Source organism: Balaenoptera physalus, assembly GCF_965194825.1.
Source record: "Balaenoptera physalus genome assembly, chromosome: 15".
Taxonomy (NCBI): domain Eukaryota; kingdom Metazoa; phylum Chordata; class Mammalia; order Artiodactyla; family Balaenopteridae; genus Balaenoptera; species Balaenoptera physalus.
The window spans coordinates 85205656-85228522 of record NC_138894.1 but is presented as its reverse complement, the minus strand read 5'-3'; the positions used below and the strand labels follow the sequence as shown (position 1 = coordinate 85228522).

The window sequence follows — 22867 nt, the reverse complement described above, 5'->3', positions numbered from 1 at the left end:
ATAGAGTTGGGTTACTGTATTCTTTCCTCCTGGCCTAAGTGGCAAATCGTTCACACAGCTTTTAGGATACAAAGAGTACAAGCATAAGTAATATCATTAATGGTCCATTCTCATAGATTAATAGATTTATTAGCTCCTAAGGAGAAAGATCTTCAATCTATTAAGAAGTATTTAGAAAACCTTATTTTTAAAAATGCCTGTTTAATTCATAAAAGCCAAAGAGTAAATTTTAGCTGTTTCAAAACCGATCCTCATCCATTGGATTCAAATTGCTTTCAAAATGGCCATGATCTCAAATGTCAATCACTTAGTTTTCAAGTTAATACAATGATGTATGAACATTTTAATGTTTCCAGGTAGCAGGATTTTAATAAAATGTGGCCTTTATAAATTTAATCTTTGGGCTGTATCTATTTGTGAATGACTCTGAAGGTTATAATGACAGTAATATGTCATTTGCTAAAGCTCAAATGTAAACCTTATATGACTATGAAGCTGGTGGCTGTAATTGATAACTAAATTAATAAATCTGGTCAAATGACCACCCAGTGTCTGCACCTCAACCTAGCTTTGTTGTGCTTATTTAATTTACTGTCTCACTTAATATTCTATAAATAGGCAATATGGTTTACTTTACCAACAAAGCAATTTTATCCTAGAGTGATATTCATATAATAGGGAGTCAGGAAGGTCTTAGGACACATCCCTCAGGAATGTTAAGGGTCTACATTATATTAAGAAGCAATACAATTAGGCTGTTATTTAGTCTTATTTTTTATCCAATCGAAAATCAACATGCTTGAACTTCTAATACTATATTACAATCTACACAATCAGAACCAATAAGGTCTATCGTCAATGAATGTTTCTAAAAACATTATATGTATTGTGAACTTAACATTGCTCTAAAAAGTAAAGTCTATTTAAAAAACATTATATTGGCAAAGTGTTATTTATATGTCTAATTTCAAAATATTGTTTAACACTACAGTGTTATTAATACTCAGTTTTATTAGAATATCTATAAACTAGCCTGAGAAATCTTAAACCAACTTGTACTAGGTCTAGCAGTGGTACTGGGATCACTGCCCCTAATCTGATTTTCATCAACGATGTATGAAAGGTCTCTAAGGAGATTATTTTAAGTGAACTCAAAACCATGAATTTAATTTGGTTTTCAATTGGAAGAAACTGGCTCAATACTATCTTAGATGTAAATTAGCACTATTAACTTACTGTCTGGAATTTTGTGGATGCCCAATATCTTGAAGTTTTGAACTACAGAGCTCTACTTTTATAAATGAGGAAATCAAGGCATGAAGGGAACGTCAGTGATTTTCCCAAGTAGCAAAATTGGTTTTTGAATCACTACCTCTTAATTCAAAATCCAGTGATTTTTCACAGGAAAAAAAAAAAAAAAGAGGGGGAAGGGAGATGTCTATTTGTAGAAAAGAAAAATTTATCTTTCTATTATCTCAATGCCAGAATATTCTTTACTGTAGACCTATCTGCCGAATACTATATTCAAATGCAGTTATCCTCTCTATTGATTTCCTAGGGCTGCTATAACAAGATACCACAGAATGGGTGACTTAAACAACAAAATTTTATTCTTTCACCGTTCTGGAGGCCAGAAGTCTGAAATTAAGTTGTCACTAGGGTTGGTTCCTTCTGTGGGCTCTGAGGAAGAATCTGCTTCATGCCTCTCTTCTAGCTTCTGGTGGTTGCTGGAAATCCCTGCCATTCTTTGGCTTGTGCGTAACTCTAATCTCTGCCCCCAGAGTCACCTGACATTTTCTCTCTGTGTGTCTCTCTCTGTCTCTGTGTCTTTCCTCTTCTTATAAGGACACAAGTTATTTTGGATTTAGGGCCCACTCTAATCCATTATGACCCCATCTTAACCTGTAAAGAACTTATTTCTAAATAACGTCACAATCTGAGGTTTGGGATGGACATGAACTTTGAGGCGATGCTATTCAACCCAGTACATCTTACCTAAATGGTGATAGGGGACAGTTATGAAAGATTTTTTTTTTCTATCCTGAGTTAACTTACCTTTCTTTGGCTTAACAGATTTTTTAAAAAATATTTCAACATTTTATGGAACATTAAAAAGGATTTTCGGGCTTCCCTGGTGGCGCAGTGGTTGAGAATCTGCCTGCCAGTGCAGGAGAGACGGGTTCGAGCCCTGGTCTGGGAAGATCGCACATGACGCAGAGCAACTAGGCCCGTGAGCCACAACTACTGAGCCTGCGCGTCTGGAGCCTGTGCTCCGCAACAAGAGAGGCCACGATAGTGAGAGGCCCGTGCACCGCGATGAAGAGTGGCCCCCGCTTGCCGCAACTAGAGAAAGCCCTCGCACAGAAACGAAGACCCAACACAGCCAAAAATAAATAAATAAATAAATAATTTTTTTTTAAAAAAGGATTTTCAATGTGTAATAATTACTAGCCTCTCAATAATTAACCAAATCTAAATAATTTCAAAATTATGACATGCATGTCCTGTGGATTCAACATTCATCACATTAGATATGATGTACTAGTCATAAAATTTTAACCAAAAATAAAGAAATTGGAATTATATTTTGCCTTTCTACAAGAAAGTAGACCGAACTAACGGCTAGTCATATCTACCTGTCCTTTACAGCTGGGTCTGAGAGAAGTTACCAGTACCCATTGAATAGCGAGAGAACCTAATGTAAATATAAACTCAACTCTGCTGGAAAATTTTAGATCAAATGGTGCTCACCAAGGAGGGATAAACAACAAAACAATATTGTACCTATGCATTGAAACTGCAAAGCCAGGAAAGAGGATGTTGCCCTAAAAACACATGGGAAAATTTTATTTCTAAAAAATAAGAAAGGGAAGAAAATTTCAGAAGACAGCTATTTTGCATCTTCAGAAAAGATAAAAGAAATGGCCTCTGGAACTAAAGCAGGGAGATAGCAAACTGAGATGAAGGCAGAAATGCTAAAGCTGAAAAAGAAAACATACGAAATGTAGTAACAGAATTAAAATCTGTACTGGACATAAAAGAGTAGAATTAACACTACAGAAAACCAAATCAATGCTATGGAAATCAAAGATTCAACCCTCCACAGTACACAGAGAAAATGGTCAAAGCTAAACATGATGAGAAAAGTTTACACATTAAATTTTCTGGCTCATGGAAAAACTGACACAACTCTCTCCATGTCAAGTTCAAATTTCCAGGATTAAAAACCCAGTTGGCGTTCCTAGGTTCTAATGTCCAAACAAGCAACAGATAGTAGCCAAGGACCTGTTTCTTCAGACTAGAGGAGAGACCAGGGAGCTGTTTATTTGGGCATAAATTCATAATCATTAATTTAATTATTAATATTTTCTAAAGCAATTCAACCAACATGCATATATTTGAAACATATTCTATTTATTAACTATGGATCATATTGTCTTTTAGCTGGGTTAGATACACATAAGAACCCTTAACAATCATTATTTTAGTCCCACAAACACTTTTTTAAAGGCAATATCCTAAGTGCTGCTTAAAAAATACTAAAATGAGCAAAACAGCTATTACTTTCCAGGAGTTTGCAAACAAATATATAATGAGAATAACAAGTGCACAATAAACTCTCCCAAATTCCTTTTCCCAAACTTAGGTGATTCCTAGTTTTACCATTCTCATGCCTTCTCTCTATACTTGCCCCTTGTCAATCATATCTAGCCTCATGGCCTCAACCACTACCTGTATTAATAATTAATAGACAAATTGCTATTACATAGTATCTTATGTTCAAATAGAGCTTCATAGTTTGTATTCTCATATATGCTATCTCAGTTAACCTTCACAACAACCCTGTAAACTGTCTGCTATGCGCTAGGAAATGAAAGATTCTTCTGTCAGGAGATAATATTTTAGCTGAATTTGATGGATTAATAGAAATCTTCCAGGCAAAGGAAAGAGAGTTTCCCAAGAAGAGAGAAGAAGCAAATGCAAAAGTACTGAGAAGTACAACTCCACAGTATGACGGAGCAAAGAAGAGTGAAAAGATGTAGCAGGAGATGAGGTTGGAAGGGTATGCAAGAGCTAGAAAATAAAGGGTCTTTATGCTGTGCATTTTTATTTTTACTGTATAAAGTGAGAAACCACTTAATGGTTTTATTCAAGGGAGTGATGTGATTTTATTTTATTTTTTCAATAGTTATGAGAATGAAAAAGAACAAGTCTCAGGAGTGAGATGACGAAAGGCTGAACTAATACAGTGGCAGTGAGGGATGAGTTTGAGAGACATTCAAAAAGTGAGGTTTATAGGACTTAAGTAATGATTTGATGGGGAATGAGAGAGATGGAGGAGCTGAAGGTGATAACCAAGGTTCTGATTTAGAGGACTGGGTTGATAGGGGGCACCTTCAAAGCGCTAGGGTGCACAGGGAGATCAGTGGAGTTCGGGGGGTGGGGGGAAGGGGAGATAAGTATTTTGTACACGTTGAACCTGAAATATCTGTAAGAAATTCACATGAAGATGTTCTGTAGGCAGTTGTAAATAAGGAACTGGACAGTAATGTCTGGATTTAAGATCATCAGTGGTCATTTTTTCTCTTCTTGAACACTCCCTCTTTAGGATGGTAAAATGGACTTAGAGGAGAAATATAGTAAGGACAGAAAAAAAATGAGGGAGGCTTCTATTTCTGTTCTCCTTCAGGCAGTAGATGAAAAGGCAGGAATGCTGGGAAAGGTAGACTTTTATCTAAGCCTGTTTCCTTCCTGCTTCCCCCCACCCAAAAAATAAATAGATGCTCTGTGGTTAAGGCAGCCAAGTAGCAGTCTGCCACATAGTGGAAGATTCTGAATACGTGACTTAGGGTTTGAAGTTTTCTCAGGAGGAAACGGGAGATTATTGAAGAGAAATAAGATGATCACGGTATACACAACACTTATCTTGCATAGGTATATTAGGTGGATAAAAAAGTAGTAATTTACAGAGGGAGATCAAAGTATTATTTGGAATGGGGTAAAGAAAAAGGAGGAATTAAGGCCAACTGAAGAAGGCATCTGGAGATGTTACTAATACATATGTTGCGTCAGTTTCCTCCTCATCTGTAAAATTGATTATAATAGTACCTATCTCACACTTCATAGAGTTGTTATTAAATACAATATTGCATATAAAGTGCTCAGTACACTGCCTGACACAAAGTAGGTGCTCAATAGGTGTCTGATAAATGAATAATGAATGAGATCAAAAGAAATTCAGCCTGCAGGCACTACTGAACACCACTACTGGTTACCGAGCATTTTCTTTCTTTTTAAAAAATCAGTACAATCCACTCTCCTAGAGACTATGGTACAGGTGCTAAACCTCCGTTCTGAAAAAAATCAAAGGTCATCAATGGTCACTCTTTCTCTTCTTGAACCTCCTTAAGATGGTAACATGAACTTTAAAGGAGGAATATGATAAGAACACTAAAAATTGAGAGAGCAAACTGTTTCTTTCCTCCTTCAGGCAGTAGGTAAAAATGTAAACTCCACTGTGAAAATACTTTGGTAAAGACTGTGGGTTTGTTTTTGTTGGTTGTCTCAGAGGGAGTGTAGAATTCATTATATTTATTTTTTCCTTAAATTATATGCTAAGATTCTCTGTTGAGTTTGAGTAAAAATTCAAAAGAAGTATAATAAGGAAAATAGAGATTGAAGGGAGAAACAAGTCATTAAGATCTGCTTTAGGCAGGAAGGGCTTTTGAAGACCCTTCAGGATCAGATGGTCTCCAAAGTACAGAAGTTCCAGAATATGAATCCATGATTATATTGGCAGTGGCTAGTCACACAACTAAAAAAGAGTACAGCCTAGCAAAAAGGACTACCTAAAAAGTCATCAAAGAAAAGGAACAGGGGCCATACATAGTCCAATTCTGCTATCATAATTTCTTTTGTGTCATCACTAACAAGAGTAGTGAAAATTTCCAACTTAAGACCACTGCTATAAATCTATAGGTTAGGCCCAAATGTAGGAGACATGGAATGAATGGTAAGAATGGAATAAAGCATTTTCTATTTTTAAATAGTCATAGCAAGTGCTGTAGATCACCTGTGCTTGCTATGACTATTTCTGAGATTCCAAGAAACTTCTGGAAACTCAAAACTCTGACTATAATTCATTCAGCAGGGACTTTAATTCTTATTGTGGATTGTTCAAATTTTAAGAGAAATTAGTGGCACAGCAAAGAATGATCTTTCAAACTGAATTTAGATTCAATCATGGATTACAGAGATAAATCAGGAGTGGGCTGGGTGAAATGATCAACTGAGTCCATTAAAACTAGGGCTTTTAATCCCTCTTCTGTGTAGAGGCATGGAACGCTCCCTCTAATTGCATGGGAATCACTCCTTCATGGTCTTGCATTTTTCCACTTATTTTAGGAAAAAAGAAAAACATGTAGAAAGAGTACAGACATATACAATGAAACACTTTATGTGTCAGAAAAACTGCTGTACAGTTTTATTCTAGGTGATAACTTCCTGTTTGAACTTCCTGTTTGTCTTTAGGGAAATTATTTTATTTTGTTTGTCTATCCATATATTTTTAAAAATAGGATTAAAAAATCAGGATAAACATAATTATCTTACATAATGCCTCTCCTCTGTAATGATTAATACCCTTAGCTTTTTGAAATAAAGGCACTTGACCCATACAAGAAAATTACTATCATTATTCTTTATGAATTTAAATGAGTATAAATCCATTTTTCCAATTCCTGCATCTTTTCATTTTCTAATGTTGTCTTCCAAACACTTACTTTTTCTTCCAATTTCTTAAATGCCCTCATGCCTTAAGTTCCACCCTTCTTGGCTCATATATTTTATACAGAGCATGTCTGATAAATAATATTACCATGAGGTCACAGGACCACAGGCTTAGACCTGTTATATCACTGGCCATTTGCACTTTTACTGCCATTCTCAGTTTTCAACTTGTCTATGCCACAAATAAATTGGATGGAAATATTAAATGAAGTTGTGTACACCTGAAAAATCGTCCTTGGTTTTATTTTGTTTGTTTGAATCTAGGAAGGAGTGAGGTGGAAGTAAAGCTACTTCAGGAAAGAATATAATTTGTAACTGAGGAAAGGAAAATGGCTTCTCAGTTGTTTCCGGGCAAGTGAGGCTTCCACCAAGTACTCCAGAAAAAACAAACAACCCTCTCCCTAAAGCACCTTTCTCCCCTTCCCTCCTCCTGCCCCCGACGACGTACCCCCTCTCTCTCTCCCCAAAATCTCCAGGATGTGAAAGCTGACACCGCGGGCGGTCCGCAGTGCTGGGGACTTGGCTTCAAGTTATGCGACAACTGCTGCAGCTGATTGCTTCTTTACTCAACATGGTGCAGTGACCCAGTCCCTCTACCCCAGGGCAGCGCATCTCTGCCCTTCTGTAATTACATCTGAAAATGACTGAAAAAGGGAGGAAACACAGGGCTCCCTCATTTTTTAGTGTCCCTACCACAGCCCTCTTTTAAAGATCATTCTACCATCCTATAGAGGGGACCTGCTTTCTGTAATTTAAATGATAATTATCCCTTCGATGTTTTTAGGATGGGCTTCCCTACTGTGACTTCGTGTTGCATATATAAAAGGCATCACACACACACACAATTGTTTAACAACAAATGAGCTTAAAGAGATAAAGCTGCACAATTGCTGGAGATTAAAAAATAAGATATCGCCAAACAACGCTTCAGTGCAAATAGAACTAACAAGCAAAATCTTCTTGCCCAATGAGACAAAGCTGCTTCACAAAAGCGCACGCTTCTCAATCAAATCTCCCCTACAGCACAACACGGTCTAAAGTATCAGTGTTCAGTTTTCCCTACACACAAGTTGTCAGTAAGTCATCAACGACCTAACATTGCCACGAAAGAGACCTCCAGGGCGCGATAAATAAGTACATCTCCTCGAAGCAAAGAAATGGCATCATGACCCCTACGGTTGATGCGGTTTGCAGCGCGGAGACTGTTCTCCAGAGAGAAACCAGAGAGCACAGCGTAAAATGCTAGAGTAGGGGAAATCGACAAAAGACTGGAAATCACTTTGAAAGCTTTGGAGGTTGTGTCCGTGACCGAACAAAGAGGACTTATCGAGAACTGACTTTTGCCCCCAGCCCATCCCGAGAAACAGAAAGAATCGGGCCGGACGAGCCCCGCTGCGCAGTGCGTATCGCGGCCGGGGAGCGCAGCGCTGGCGCCCGCGAGATTCACCACCTGCTCGGCTGCCGCAGCACGCCGGGGCCGCGCGCCCTGCTCCGCGCGAATCCACGCTCCGGGTTTCCGCGGTCACCGGCACCGCGCGGAAGAGCCCTGCCGGGAGGGTACCTCGGAGAGCCTTGTCCGGGGAGTCCCGGGAGCGCTCTCACGCTCTGCGCCACCTGCCCGAGGCGTCTGGCCCAGGGGCGCGCGTTCCTGACCTGTGGGCCGTCCAGGTTGGCTTTGAGCTCGAGGCAGCGGCTTAGGCGTCACCGCCAGAGGCCCTCACAGAACACTAACCTTCCAACGCCTGAGAGTTGTCCGGCGGAGTTTCTCTTGATCTTTGCTTAAGTAGCCTCAGGTTCTTCCAAGCTGGACGCCCCCTACTAGCAGTCAGGGGTAGACTCCCTCCTAGCAATGGAGATTTGTCTGTCTCGAGCCCTTTGGCCACGGGAGATACTCATGGTGTCCTCAGAACCGAAAACGGCAGTTTTCCTGGACGTGATAAGGTATTTGAAGGCACTTTGCAAATCGTAAAACTCTCTGCTTAAAGAGAAAGTCGATCTTCACTGCGCCTCCAGAATTTCCCTCTCTTGAAAATTCCCACCTGAATGTAAACCTCAAGAGGGATTTTGTTCGCTGCCTTTATCCCCAAGGCATTGAAAAGTGCCTAAAGTCAGTAGGCAGGTGGTCAGTGAATAATTGTTGAAATAAGCGAATGTACAAACAACACACTTGAGGAAACTGATCAGGTTGGGAACATGTAAGAATTCTTGCTTTCCTGGTAGGCAAGCCACCAAACATTTACTGGGCACTACTCCTTGCCAAGTCTTCCAGGCTTTGGCTAGGACAGTCAGGATCCGGGGAGGGCTGGCAAATGTACGTGTCCTTGAAGGACACAGAAAGGGGCTTTATAAAATGGCTTAGTCCAATCCCTCAACCCTGGATTCCGAGGAAGTTTCATTCCCTCCCCTTCACTATCCCCTCCCCAGCCCCACCCAAAGCACATTCAATAAAATATATTTAGTGCATAAACAAGGCGCTTATTATTAAACGTTGGTTGATGATTAGCATGATTTGCCCAAGGTCGCCCAGGACAAGAAGCTTCAGAGCCAGCTCCCTTCAACACACATTTCTCCAACGCCGTTCTGGACCAGGACCCTCCTGAGTGGTGGGGTACTAGAAGGTCTGGCTCCCTGTACTCCCAGTATAAGACCCTCGGAAGAAATGGCCCACACAAAGTGCCCACCATAAGAGTTTCCTAGACAGTGAGCCGGGAAGACGCCCTCACAGCTTGCTGGGAACTCTTCTTTCAGAGAAAGGAAATTCTGCAGTTTTCTCCTTCACCTTGCAGCCCGACACAGAGTGGGCCGGGGGCCCTCTAGGCATGAGGGTGGCGGGAAAAGCAGGCTCCACGTGTCCCAGCTCTGGCCTCAGCCTTCACCACCAGACGGGGTAACCGCGGGGCGTGGCGAGCCCAGCCCGCTCTGCCAGTCCAGGTGAAGGTTGCTCGAGTGGCCAGGCTCCCTTTTCTTAGCTACTTTCCTTTTGAGTTTCTGCTAAAATCTGGAGACATGGAATCCACTCTCGGAAACTCCGAGCCCCTCCCACTGAGCATGCGCCAATGCCTGGCTGCTTTTGGTCACGGCGCCAGATCTCTCCAAGCTGGGCTGCGGAGCCCGGAGGAGGAGGGAGGAGGGAGGGGGGAGGAGGAAGGAGGGGAAAGGGGAGGGGGTGCCTGGAGAGGCGGCGGCTCCAGCGCCTGCGCATCCGGCTCCAGGGACCTTAGGTTTTCTATGGGATTCCCAATCTGCAGCAGAGACTTCCCGGAGCGTGCTGCAGCGACTGCTGGGCTTGCAAGGCGCGATCCAAGAGGGATTTAAGCACTCTAGAGCTCCACAGAAAAAAAGAGCGTGAGAGAACCATACACGGAGACGGCTTAACCGTTTATCCGAATTAAATATATATACATATATTTATTTACAAAGAACTGTTGAGTTTTATCATTTTCGCTAAGTGACCGTGAGCAGCGCTATAACAGTAAGTGGAAAATACAATCTTCGTTGCATTTCTGCATGTGTAGTGCAGCCAGTTGTCTGGGAGATGCTTTGACTATTGTCACTTACTTTGCTTTGCATAGATACATCTATTTGCACGGTGACAATTGCTTTGGTTAATGCTGGTGATCTGAACGTACTGTTAGTCCATGAGGGACCTTTTGGAATAACGGGGGTGGGGGGAAGGGGGAATGTTTATATGCAGCGTGTTTGGGGGATTGTCTTAGGCTAGACTTAAGATAGGTGAAACAGAGGTGCTTTTAAAGTTTGTCTATAAGTAGGCAGATTTCCTTACACAGATTTAAGTAGCTAATTGACCGACTGTGAAGTTTTCCGGTTGCTGATAAAACTATTGAGCGGTTGCAGTCAAGTACCAACCTGTCTTCCGTGGGGCTGGTGCACCATTTTTCTCACCGTGGAAGAGCAGCGAACGTGTTTGCTAAGTAAAACTGAGTGGACGAGATGGTGTGGAAACCAGGGTTGGTTTCCAAGTGGGATGTTAGTGTTTAGAACCACAGAGCTAGGCGCTAGAAGCACATTTCTCTGTTAGTATTTAGAAATGAGTAGATAATTGTTCGGTTTTGATTTTTCATCACGATGGTGAATGGGCAAAAAAAGGAAAAGATGTTCAACCGCCCTGTCAGCCCGGTCTGTTCTGAACAGAGTCTGAGACTCAGAGCCTCTGAATGGGGATTGTCAGACCCAAACTAGTTACCTGCCTTTGCATCCTGTATTCGCATTCCGGAATGCAGGGGTGAAAAATGTAAACCCAGATGTTTTACCTTTGGTAGTGTTTCTTTAAAGGAGAAAAGGTCGTTCTGTGTTTTGAGTTAAAATGGGTTGTTCCTTGCCCAGAAACGGAAGAAGGGTCTTTGCAAGGTCAAACCCCCGTGGAAACCAGGGGCCCTGGGGAATTGGGGGAGGGGGCAGGAAATGGCGATGCTCCCTGTGGGTGCTCAGCGCTGCTCGGCTCGTGCCCCGTGAGGTGCCAGGGTGGGAATCCATTTTTCTAGAGTTGCCCTCCTGGCCATATCTTGGAGACTGAAATGAAATGGAAATGCTAGTGGGTGTAGTTAAAACAAGTGTACACTATCTGTGTGTCATAGCCCACTTGAAGACAGGAAGAGCAAGGGAGCTGTGTTTCTACATATTAATTTTTTCAATTTAAAGGAATTTCACGTTGAGACAAATTAAAAATGAAACTCTTGGGAAGACACATTTTATCCTCACTGCCATTTAAACTGCCTACATGTGTGTGTTGTGGCTGGTGAGGGGGGGAGGGGCGTCCTGCTTCATTGAACACCTCACTCGTGAGTATACTCTCATTAAACTTGGGTGTTAATAACCCCAGAAAATGCTGCACTGAAGCAGGCTGGCAGAAGGGCATGAGGCAGGCAGACAAGAGAATAGCATGACCAGTGTGTGCTGGATTTCCATGGAAAAAGTAGATCCAATTTCTGGGATGAAATGAAATAAATTTTGCCCCAAATAGGATAGATCATTATAGGACTTTTGGCTCTTTAGTCAGTCCGACTATCTGGAACCCTTTGAAGGAATTTATAATTTATTTAAGTGGATGAAATTTGAAATAGAAAATTCGAGAATATCCTCTCCTTGGAAACCCAAAGTGTAAATCATACTGCCTTCTCTGGCCCTCCCTTCTTTACTCCAGGGCAGAAGAACCAATCATTTGTCATAATTGAGCCATACTCCTCGTCAACCCTGAAAGTTGGAATCAGTTCCCCGAATGGTGCGGGTGTAGCACTGCATTGATAAATGGGTGGTGGAGAAAGAAGGGGAAACCTGGTGTGAAAGCTCATAGATGTTTGCTCTCAGATACCCTGCTTCATAGGCTGACAGTTATAGAGGAAAACATTGGGCAGAGACCTTCGAAAGCATCTAATCCAAACCCGTTGTTTTACAGATGAGAAAATTGAGGCTCAGAGCCATGGAGCTAGGGGAAAGTCAATTAACTTCTAGTCTATGGAATAAAGAATTAAAAAGTATTGTTGAGTGGAGGTGTTCCCTTCTCTCTGCACTTACAGCGTCCTCAATGACGTAAATAATTGCCTGCTCCCCAGCACATCTTTCGAGAGAGTCCCAGGGTTCCTTTTCATACCATTGCATCTCTCTTCTCTGCCTTTTCTTTTTTTTTTTTGGTAAGGTCTCTATCTCTTTTTTTCTATTGTCCCTCACTTCTGATATACCCACCTCATTAGATGTTTAGTCTGGCCTTCCTAGCTTCTCAGTCCATTTCTTTAGAATCCTTCAAGTTTTTGGAGAGAACTGGCAAACCAGTTGGAATCTTCAGCTCCTGTTTGCAAACTGTCCAGGCCCATCTGTATCCCCTCTCTGCTCTATTCCCCAGAATCCTTTAAGGAATCCAGCGTTCTGAGACACTGCAGGTGCCTTCCCTCTTTTCTACCTGTCTCACCTCCTCCAGCTCTGCTGCAGCTACAGGCACTGGGACCTAGTGGAGTGAGGAAGCTGCAGTGTAAACACACAGCAGGCTCTGCCAGCTCTCCTTTGGCTCCTAGAAGGCAGAACCCAAATCCAAGCTGCCTGTCTCCAGCCTTCATGGAAATCCTCCAGATGAAGCCACCTGCAGAGAAAGGGGCTGGGGGCTGGGCGGGAAGACTGAAGGAAGATGCCTGAATCATTCTACCTGAAGCAGGCGCTATAGAGGAGAGCAGTGCAGCTTTTTAAAACCTTTAGAGCTTTTAAAGTGCCCTCTTGCTGGATGGGGACTGCAAAGCAGGCAATAATACCTGCCTAATTGGCCCTTCTCTTTCCTTCTTTTTTTCTCCTTTCTGTTCATTTGCTTTCTCTATTTCGCCCTCATTTTCTCCCTTCCATAAAAATTTCCTGAGTGCCTGTGCAATAAAGCTCTAGGCCTTTTAAAGATAATCCAGGCATTTCTGTCCCTTCTCGGAGGCACTCAGAAAGAGACTGAAACTATCACAAATGTCCCCTTTGGGGAAATGCCAGGAATTCTTACCTGAAAAAGCTGAGACATTAATGGAGGCTTGAGAAAGACAAAGTCTTCGTCTCTTCCTCATTTGAGAGATAAGCTAAATACACTTGGAAATTGTTGAGGAAGCTAAGGAAACAAGGTGGTGAGTTTCTCAACACATTCCACAATCAACAATTTAATTTAACCACTTCCCTCACGGTAAACCTTTACTGAATTGGGATGAGCTCTGTCCCATAGAGTCTGTCCCTAACAGATGCTCTTGGGTCAGATGTCACCTGGTCTTGCTACCCTGTTCTGAAAACAGGCATGTCCAAGCTATTGTGAACACCACATAGCTTCTGCAGATATCAGAGACTTGTAGCTGCTAAGCGTCCGGCTTTGATTTGCTGTGCCATGAATCTCATTCTGTAATAGGATAGCATGGTTAGAAATGTTGTCCTGGGCAAGCTATAGGTTTTCTATTTAGGTTGCATATAGGTATGGATTCCAAACATTGCTAAGGAGCTCCCTGTGGAATTTCATAGAATGACAGTATAATATCAATATGAAATGTGTGGTTTCCTAATTCGCAAGAGCAAAATATATTTAATGTCGTTCTAAACGTCTTTTTCTTTGTATGGAGTAATTTTCATGCTCCTACGATTAGTGATTATTTAGGAAGATAGGAAGGTTCTTCTTATCGAGGGGATCACATTCAGTTAATCTAAGGTTGAAATTGACAATGTCCATCTCAGTTGCATTTAGTAGATATAAATATATTAATTTTCTAAAGTATCAAATGGTGCAGAGATAAATTAATAAATGAGCAATATTTCTACTATCCCAGTGGTTAATTCACATAATTTATAGAGTATATGAACTGGATGGGCTCCATATAAATTACCTAATCCATCCCTTCAGCACGTAAAAAATATAGTAGAGTAAGGAACATTTTTATCTTAAAGACATATCTGTAAAGTGAAAGCACATTTCACAAGGGCAGAGATTTTAATGATCTTTTTCATATTTCCACAATATCTATACAATGTCTTTTATAGTAGATACTCTGTAATATTTCTCAATTTAATATTTGTTCTCATAAGAATCAGTTACATGTAACTTGTTAATTATGTCAAGAAATTAAATCATTTATACTAAAAGCATGCACAGAATTAGAATTGCTTTAAATATCTTTACGTTACCAACAGGAAAATCTAGACTAAAATTTATTTTATAATTTACTTTCAGTAAAGACATAAAAGCACTATATTAATACCTTTAAGCATGCTTTTTAATCCACTTACAGAGTAGACTCCCTTTTATTTCTTAATAAGTAAAAATGTGTATTATTATAAGAATTGATATCAATTCTCTTATATATATATAAAATTCTGTTTATAAGAATTGATATCAATATGTAAATCTAGACTATGGTAGATATGTGTACCAATTATTTAGATCATGGGTCTCATGAGCTGTGGAATTATTTTAACATGTTCACATTGTGAAGGGACCATAACACTGGATTTCTCATTTACAGTTTGTTTCTAAAGACAGCTTATGCTCTTTTAAGTGAATCAAAATAGTTTGAGTTGCTTCCAGCTTCATTCATTGAGAACTCCACAAATGGGATCTTGGGGGTGCTTTAGAAACTGCTTAATGAATGAAACAGAAATGGAATAGCAAATTACTGAAGAATCTTCAAAGAGCTTTGACACTTTAATAATAAGGTGTCTGTGAATACATTAAAGAGATGTTCTATACCCTTATCAGCTAACTTAAAGCATGCAAGTCAGATAATTTGTCCATGAATCTTCTGTTTTCTCTGGATTTCTCCACTGCCTTCCTTTACTGCAGTTCTAACACAGATGACCTGCTGTGTAGCCATCAATTGTTTTTTGGGGTTTTTTTAAGACAATGCACTGCATTTCTAACCATTTGTTGTATTATTTTCAGGTGAACAACCTATTTCCTTTTGTTCTAAATTACAATTAAGACTTGGAGTACTCTCATTCGCCAAGTGGCCTTCAAGCTCAATATATCTAATGCAATAATTGCTGAACTTTTTATAGAAAGAAGGGCTCTCTTAATTGAAAAGATTTCATTTTTTTGAAGTATTGCTCATAAAAGGCAAAGTGTTAACAAATCAGTTAAATTTACTTGCAATTATTATAGATCTATAGAATGAATACTATTTTTCTTTATTCTTGCTCGAATAGGGATTTTTCTGAAAAAGAAATCTGTCACTTTAAGTGTATTTTTTTCTCCTTTCTTTGGATCTTGTTTATTATCTCTTGGGCTCTGAAACTTTTGAAGAGCTGAATGTAAATAGATTTTTTGCAAATTTTTAACATGTTAAATGTGCTTCGTAGCCTCGGTAAATTTTTTCCAATGTGAACAACTAGATACTAATATTTCTGTTGTTTCATACTTTAGAATGTTTATTGCATTTGAAGCCTTCTTAGAATAGTAGATTCTGGTGCTGCTGGAGTCTGGTGTTTTACATTTTGCCTTGGCTTTATTAATTTGTGATTAGCATGTTTATTTCTGATTTCTTGAAACCCAATCTTAAATTGAGTGAAATTTCCCATTGGAGGCCCATTAAGCATTATCAATAAAGTTGACATGTTTACTAATATAATATTTTATTTTTAATGTATGAAATAGTGCTGTACAAGTCTGATTTTCAATTAGCAACTTCTGGATTTCTTTGGCTTTTGACGTTATCAGTTAATGAAAGACTATCAATTTTGTTTATTCCAGAAGTTCAAGTGTTTCTTAAATTTATACATAAGGTGCTTGGTGTTTGCTTTGTTACTCATATGGGAAATTTTATGAAAAATAAAAAAGAAATTGTGAAATAAGTTTAAATTCTAAACAAAATTGTTAGTTTTTCTTTTAAATGTTTATAAAGGTATTTATTCCTCAGAGTGAGGTGAAAACCATCCATTCAGTCTTCCCCCATTTTTAGTTAATAAATGGAAAAATTCCTCAACCCTCACGAAGTTTTCAGTTGACCCAAAAGAAACTATAGGAGGAAATGTAAAACAAGAGTTTTCAAGCTAGATACATTTCGATAAAAATCCCCAGTTCCACAGTTTATTAGTTCTGTGACCTTGAATACGTTGTTTAACCTCTTAGCCTCAGTTTCCATTTAAAATAGTAATTCACAGGATTCTTTTTTTTTTTTAACATCTTTATTGAAGTATAATTGCTTCACAGTGGTGTGTTAGTTTCTGCTTTATAACAAAGTGAATCAGCTACACATATACACACGTTCCCATATCTCCTCCCTCCCGCATCTCCCTCCCTCCCACCCTCCCCATCCCACCCCCCCAGGCGGTCACAAAGCACCGAGCTGATCTCCCTGTGCTATGCGGCTGCTTCCCACTAGCTATCTATTTTACATTTGGTAGTGTATATATGTCCATGACACTCTCTCACCCTGTCACATCTCACTCCTCCCCCTCCCCATATCCTCAAGTCCGTTCTCACAGGATTCTTGAACAGGGAACAGAAGACTATGTATTAAAGGATATAATAAAATGCCTCATTATTGAAAGTGTGCAATTAATGATAGTCATTGTCATAACTGTCATTCCTTTCATCAGAAATCAATGGTTCATAAACCACTTTAGTCTCTGAGCTGTAGTAATTCCACTCATAATGGAACCTCTGAATAAGGAATTGAGCTATGACCAGTGAACAGTTAATAGTGCTTAACCTACCTTGTAAAACAAATATTAAGTAAGTGTGCCAAGCACTGTGTAGTCACTGTGGAATCAGCATTAAATAAAATACAATGTCAGCCTTCAAGGAATTTATTCCTAATGAGGAAGATAAGTACAGTTCAGTACGTCAAGTGAAATAAAAATGTGGTATAGATGCATAGAGGAAAAAATTTCTAGAAGAAGTACCTACACTGAGACCTCAAACTTCCCATTTCTCTCATTCTTTCTTTAAATGCATCCCATTTCCATTATACCTTTTCTTTACCATCATCTCCCTACCATATAATACCAGCATATAATTAGACACAAGAGAATATGGAACTAAGAGGACATTTTTAAGCTTGTTTCCTTATTGAATACATTTTAAGGTCATCTATTAATTATTTTCCAATGTAGCTAAATAATGTGGCCCTTGCCTCCCACCCAAGCCTCCAGTGGGTCACTGAAACTCAGTGAAAATATTTCAAGAGCCTTGCCTTTGGTTTAAAAATTATTACGATGATACTTCTATCCTTTAATACCTTCCAAAAGAGAGATTTCTGTCTGATACTCTCTGCTCACCTCCTTTATTACTCCAAGTAATTTCATGACTAATCTTTCAAATGTATCTGTAGGAGAACTCATGTGATCATACCATCTACTCCTTCATTTTTTTCTCCTAGGGCTTTTATGATAAGGAAAATATGCCTCCTAATCCCTTTTCCCACTGAACTGAAAACGTGTTTCCAACCGCTATACACATACACACACACACAAATCCAAAATGGCCTTACTGTCTTTAGATCTTCTAAGAGCCTTTTCACTTCTCCTCAGCTTTTTCCTCCCTTCTCCCCCTATTTCCTGCCCCACTTACTAAGGAATTTCAAGTATATTTCTTATCTGGAGTTAAAAAGGAGCATCCTTTTCTCCTTTTGAAGTCTACAAAAGTTGCACCTAAATTCTGACGCTATTTTGTATAGTAGGAGTATTGGATGATTCACAGAATTGGGTAGGACTTTTGATTCTAATTAATTTGGGGGGCTTTTTTTCTCACTTGTGAAATGGGATCATATATTTACCTTATAGGAATCTTTATATATATATATATATATATATATATATGGTGTCCTCAAGATATATATATATATATGTGTATATCCATACCACCTAAAAGAGCTTAGTGCATAGTAAATAATTCTTCCTCCCCCTTCGGACCTCTACCTTCCCTCCTGCATTTCACCATTTCTCCTAGCAGAACACTTAGGTGTTCTGCTCTTTCCAGGTATATTTGTCCTACTTTGCTGGTGGTTAAATAATAGCTAATACACACATATCCCAGGTAGCATGGTGAGTGTGGTCCTAGAGAAGGTATACTGACTGAATCAACACCTTAGCATAGACCCGTGTTCCTGCATCTGTTTGGAAAAGTGCTCCATTCATTTAAGACATTCCTCCTACTAAAGTTCCCAGAGCTTCTATTGACTAATGTTCAGTTAATGAACAATCCGTCCCCATCCAGTGATTTATAATGCTCTTCATAAATTATGTCGGAGGATATCTGCCAACCTTTATTTATCTTCCAACCTTTATCCTCTCCTTCCTTTACCTTTTTCGGAGGTGCCCTGAGTGCGTTTGAAACATTCTGATGACATCCTTACTTCACTTCTTTGTGTCAGGTCTAGCATTATCAAACTTACATATTTTTGGTCCATCAGATGTCCATCAGATAACATCAAATAAATGGTAGAAAGGGAATCCTTAGTGGAGCACACAATACTATTACAGAGCATGTTCGAGGCAGGGTTGGCCTCTCAGAGCCTTTGTTTGTTGACCATTTGTAGAAGTGTGCACTAATGCATGTTGACCAAGAGCAGAGAACGGCTCTCAAAGCAAGGGTGAGGGAGAGGTGCAGCTACATACAGATACATACCTACCTACATACATACATACACATATACATGATAGGCACACAATAAGCTCAATATACTGTCATAGATTGTTTTACATTTTAAGCAAAATATTTAAGAGCAAATAGCTTTATAACAAATCAGCGCTTTTGAGATGGCATTAAAAGGAAGCCCTTTTGAAAGTTTTCTCAATCTAGGTGAAGTGGCAGGGTTGAAAGGGAAGGTGGTTTAAATTTGGTGGTAAGGACATTTTAGACTTTGTTTCTTTAAAGAAATATTTCCAAGACACTGATAGTTATTTCCCCGCAAAGAGTTTTGTGGAAACGTTTTTCGAGGTAAATAGTGCTTCCTACACCCCACTCTTAAATATTTTCAGTGCATATTTTCATATTAATAATAAATCTGAGTGGTCCTGTTGTAAAGACCCGGTATCTGCTTACTTTGCTTAATCTTATGTTTCCAAACCTGTTTACACAGAGAACTTATGTTGAAATATGCTTGTTACCATCTTATTGTAGTTCTGAAGAACCCAGTAAGAAAAGAAGGACAAAAACTGAACTATGTAATGGAAAGTACATTAAGACCAGGAGTCATTAATTGTATGTTTTAGGCATCACAGCCATGTTTTAGGTATCATAAGTGTGAAGTCCTGGAAAAGTTACTTTACTTTTCTGAGTTTTAGTTTTGTCATGTGAAAATATATATGAGATTGCCTACCCTCTCTAGTTAGGAGTTATTGTGAGATTGATATGACTTTGAACTTACTCTGTAGATTGTATAGTGCCATGTAATGGTAAGAAATTTATAATTATTATTCAACTTTAGAATTTTAGTTTATCTTTTATTTTAAAAGATAATTTAAGAATCAAAGTACTGATCTGGTGCAAATTATTGCATTGAGGTATGTCTGCCAAAATAAGTCCCCTGTCCTCCCCCACCTCAGCTCCTAGGATAGAATAACAAATATATGATAACTGTAACCAGGTTTTCACACAGTTAAACTGAAAACGTGATTTCGAAATAAAATAATTCTGGAGGGAAAACCTAAATTATTTAAGATTTGAGATACATCTATATCTTTTATATTTTTCTCAGGATTTCTCATGTTGTAGTTGAGCCCATACCATTTTTCAGTGGAGTAAGCATGTCTCAATTTTCAGAGAGAGTCTAGTGGAAAGAATGGCAACCATGGCATGCCCATGTGTTTGTTCCAGCAGGGAAGCTTTGGAAATAAGATTTTTATCCTAATGTGGTAAAGAGATCTATCAGAATAACTGGGCCTTCCATTCCTGGATTCAGCAGGTATATGTAGATCTGAACTATGTAAGGGCAGGGAAAACCGATGGAAGAAACAAAAGAGACCCACACGTGCATGTGTCCAAAGGGAATCCATTTTAGACAAGCCCCGTGCCTCTTAGTGCAGGCCAGCAGGGACAATGGCTTCTCCTCAGGGACAATGGAAATCATTTCTCATGAGTTTCCACAGCCCTGATGATCAAAATCTGATTCTTTCCTAGGAATCCTTCTCTAGTCATCCTAGCCTAGAGTTATCTCTCAGACTTCTTATCACATCTGGGCTCATAGTCACTTGTATATGTGCCAGCTGTCCTATAAAACTGGAAGTTCCTTGAAAGGACATATGTCTGATAAATTTTTAGGTCCCTTTTAGAGAGGTGTGCCACTGGAGGGCAGTTGAATAGGAGTGGTAGCAAGTCAAGTGTACATTGCCCCATCAATAAGTTGTAAAGTTTGGAAATTTCTAATCAGGAGCTATTAAAGAGTTCACAAACACCCAGGATTATGAGAAGCAGCATCTGGGCATCTGACTCACAAAGGGTGTCAATGGCCACGTTACACCAGCACCAGTCAAGTAAGACTTTGCCCATTTCCTATCTAACCTCCTTTTCTTGCCCACCTCCCTAGAGAAGTAGAGCAAAGGATGGAGGAGGGAAGCAAGCAGGATAAAGAACAGATTACAATCTCTTCTCCACTGCTTAGTTCAAAACTGAGCTGAGAAAGGCGAGATCGGGTTGGATATATAGTGGAAATTTACATTTAAATTAGACTGAAATTTTTAATACCTTAGAAACAACCACCTTTCTGTTACCTGAAAAGATATAGATCAGCTCAAAATATCATCCTGGAAGGGGAAAGGGAGACACAGTAGAGCATATTTGAGGCAGTGATGAGAAAATAAAGCTATATAGCTAACCCATTCAATAAACTGGTTATAAAAGGAAGAATACAAAATAGCATATGATTCATTCATAAAACAAGAGGTATAGGCCAGAATTGCTGGTGTAGGTATTAGAAAGAAGAAACTGGTGTGAACTGGAGTGGCAGAGGAAGGTGGTCTGGATCCAGGTCACCAGTGGTACAGGAGAAACTGGAAAAGAGACATTCTTCCAAAGAGGTGCTCTGTAGATGACCATGTACACAGAGGGCTTATATCATTCATCTCTGGCTCTTAACCAAGATCAGATTCATCTGAATATTGGAAGTTATCTCTAGGCTAAGTCAGGAGAGCAAGGAAATGAAAACAGAGATAATTTATACTTTGTAATAACATTAAATAGTAATGGTAATGGTGTAAAGCAGGGGTCCCCAACCCCCGGGCCACAGACTGGTACCGGTCTGTGGCCTGTTAGGAACTGGACCGCACAGCAGGAGGTAAGCGGCAGGTGAGCAATCGAAGCTCCATCTGTATTTATAGCCGCTCTCCATCACTCGCATTACTGCCTGAGCTCCGCCTCCTGTCAGCATTATGGCGAGTTGTATAATTATTTCATTATATATTACAATGTAATAATAATAGAAATAAAGTGCAAAATAAATGTAATGCACTTGAATCATCCCAAAACCATCCCCATCCCTTGTCCGTAGAAAAATTGTCTTCCACGAAACCGGTCCCTGGTGCCAAAAAGATTGGGGACCACTGGTGTAAAGAATTTAGAGTGTATAGGGCACTGTGTTGGATATTTACACATATCACTTCATTGAATCCACATTACAGCTCTGCAAGGTAAGTGTCTGCAAGGTAAGCTTCATTTTATGACTGAGAAACTGTGTCTCAGAAAGTAATTTGTTCAAGGTCACACAGCTACTATGTGATAAAGGTGTTATTTAAACCCAGGACTCTCTCTACCTTTCTACACAGGCTTTTTTTCCCTCTTTTTAAAAACTTTTTGATTATGGAAAGCATACACATTTGAAGAGAATGATGTAATGATGCCCATGTACCCATCACCCAGCTTTAACCATTATTAAAGTCACTTTGCTTCATTTCTGCACCCATCCTTCCCCCTCCAGTGGTTTAGTTTGAACAAATTAAGACACTATATCATTGCATCTATAAATATTTCTATATGTATCTATAAGGACTCTTTAAAACATGTCCACAATACTGTTATATACCCCCCAAATTATTTAATATCATCAAATATCTAGTCAATGTTCAAGCTCATAAGTATTGTTATAGTTTTTCTGAATCAGGATCCATATAAGGTCTACACATCCCAGTTGGCTAGTAGACAACATCCTGTTTTGTATAAGACATTTATATAAGACATGTTTCTCACTAGAGGGAAGTATGGTATGGATAAAAGAGACATGACTTCAAAGATGAGGCTAGTTGCTCTGAACAAGTTATCTAACTTTTGGAAAACAAGAATTATATTCCTGAGATTAATTGCAAGGATTAATAACACAATGTCTATGAAAGCACTTAGATCAGCCTCTGGCATATACAAGGATTTTAGTGAATTTTAGTTTCCTTTCTTAAAAGAATTTAAAGGAAAAAAAAATGGTATACCAGGCCAAAAAGCTTACGGAAACTTCTTGGAGTACTTTGGTTACTGATCCTTTGAGATCACTCCCATTTTGTTTCTGGATTGAAATTTGACCACAGTTGTGCCAACGTGGCTAGTGGTTAATAGCTCTGAATCCTCCCCACTGACATGTTCTGTATGGTTTCCCACATCAAAAGGAAGGAAATTTGTGATTTTAAAACGATCTCAAGT

General features: G+C 39.4%; 2 protein-coding genes across 2 annotated transcripts in view; one reads left to right on the top strand and one right to left on the bottom strand.

Moving 5' to 3' along the window:
- RAD51AP2 (RAD51 associated protein 2) overlaps window positions 1-9934 on the bottom strand; it is a 66645-nt gene extending 56711 nt beyond the window's left edge. Inside the window, exon 1 of the transcript XR_014253905.1 lies at window positions 8522-9934. The gene's annotated coding sequence lies outside the window, so the exon portion shown is untranslated. The remainder of the gene's footprint in view (window positions 1-8521) is intronic.
- Window positions 9935-10049: 115 nt separating this feature from the next.
- VSNL1 (visinin like 1) overlaps window positions 10050-22867 on the top strand; it is a 100626-nt gene continuing 87808 nt past the window's right edge. The window contains exon 1 of the mRNA XM_082426455.1: window positions 10050-10261. The gene's annotated coding sequence lies outside the window, so the exon portion shown is untranslated. The remainder of the gene's footprint in view (window positions 10262-22867) is intronic.